The sequence below is a fragment of the Rhinatrema bivittatum genome, unplaced genomic scaffold, assembly GCF_901001135.1.
Source record: "Rhinatrema bivittatum unplaced genomic scaffold, aRhiBiv1.1, whole genome shotgun sequence".
NCBI lineage: Eukaryota > Metazoa > Chordata > Amphibia > Gymnophiona > Rhinatrematidae > Rhinatrema > Rhinatrema bivittatum.
In genome coordinates, this window is record NW_021821057.1 from 47,504 (window position 1) to 49,520 (window position 2,017).

A 2,017-nucleotide genomic window follows, 5' to 3' on the forward strand; every position below is an offset into this window, starting at 1 on the left:
CTGTTGTTGTTTCTACTATTATTATTTTACATTATTTTACTCCTTCCCTTTTCACGTTGACTATACATAGAAAAATATTATGTGTTAATGTTATCTATTATTTTTTTACTCATGTAATAAGTTGTTTAAAATGTAAACCGGAGTGAAGGCAGCCCGCTATACCTCGGTATATAAACTCAAATAAATAAATAAATAAAAAGATTGCAGCACCCATAGGTAGAGTGTCCCAGTGGTACCCCTTTAAAGCTGCACCAGCCCATTACCCTCAAGCAAGGAGGTGAAGGCTCCTGTTTAACCTCCATATTTGATGCCATGAGCAGTGGCTTTCTCCAGGTCTATCTAGTTAATAACAGTTTATGGACTTCTCCAAGAGCTTGTACAAACCTTTTTTAAACCCAACTATCAGCCCGATACTGTAAAACCGCGGGAGAGCGGACAAACGCCCGCTCTCCCGGCGCACGCACCGGCCCTTTGCCGGTGCGAGCTATCCAGTATGCTCCAGCATGCAAATTAGGCGACGCGGTGCAAACGAGGGAAAGGAGGCGCTAGGGACACTAGCGCGTCCCTAGCGCCTCCTTTTGGCCTGGAGCGGCGGCTGTCAGCGGGTTTGACAGCCGACGCTCAATTTTGCCGGCGTCGGTTCTCGAGCCCGCTGACAGCCACGGGCTCGGAAACCGGACGCCGGCAAAATTGAGCATCCGGTTTTCGGCCCGACAGCCGCGGGCCGAATTCAAATTTTTTTTTTTTTTTTTTTTTACTTTTTTTTACTTTTGGGGACCTCCAACTTAATATCGCTATGATATTAAGGCGGAGGGTGCACAGAAAAGCAGTTTTTACTGCTTTTCTGTGCACTTTCCTGGCGCTGGAAGAAATTAGCGCCGACCTTTGGGTCGGCGCTAATTTCTTAGAGTAAAATGTGCGGCTTGGCTGCACATTTTACTTACTGGATCCCGCGCGCATACCTAATAGGGCCATCAACATGCATTTTCATGTTGAGGGCGCTATTAGGTGCCGCGGGTGGGCCGCTTGTTTTCCTCCCCTTACTGAATAAGGGGTAAGGGAAAACACGCGTCCAGAGCAGGCTGACAGTGCGCTCCGACGGAGCACACTTTACTGTATCGACCTGTAAGTTAACTACCTTTACCACATCCCCCAGCAATAAATTCCAGAGCTTAATTGTGCATTGAGTGAAAAAAATGTTTTAAATGTGCTACTTGCTAACTTCTATGTGAATGTGTGAATACTAAGTACCCATAGTGAAGAGTCCATGATGAGAGATTTAGGGACTTTTCCACTCCATCTTGCTCTGAGTTTTCCCATGTGCAGCTGCAGATATGAAGCACCCATGGTGCAGAGTTCTGTAGTGCAATATTTGGGGATTATTTCAATTCATCTTCAATTGCTGGAATCCCACAATGCAAAGACTTTTTGTGATTTATTGGATCAGTGTTTAGATTCACAATTAGCAGTGGAGGATTTATGGAGTCCTCTATGTGACTGGCTACCAAGAGCTTCACCGATCTGTTATTGGATCTCCAGCTCTTTGCTGGTGGTGAGGCTTGACCTTTTTCCAATTCTGTGAACTCTTCAATTTGCTGTCTGTTTTGGGATTTGATATTCACTGTGATTTTTTTAAGCTTTTTAGTAGGAACATCTGTGTTGTTTTTTGTTGTTTGTTTATTTCATGTGTATAAAAGTTTGCCATGTTTGTGTTGAATAAATATTTGTAAGAAAAAAGTATAAATGATTATTCATATGTTTTATCTGTCCATGTATGCATTTTTTAAAAATATATAATTTAAAATTATACTAGAGCCAAGTGTGTAGTTGATTCTTTATTTCAAGTGTGTATGACTGTCAGGTGGGAATTTGTCTGAACGGTTGGTGTGGATGGGCAGACTAGCTAGGCTCGTTTTCTGCCACCCCGTTTCATTATGTCTCCCTTACTGCACGTGTAATCTGCTGTGCAAGCACTCTGGCCTCTGCCTTACCCAAGAAAATCCAGCACTGCTCAAGA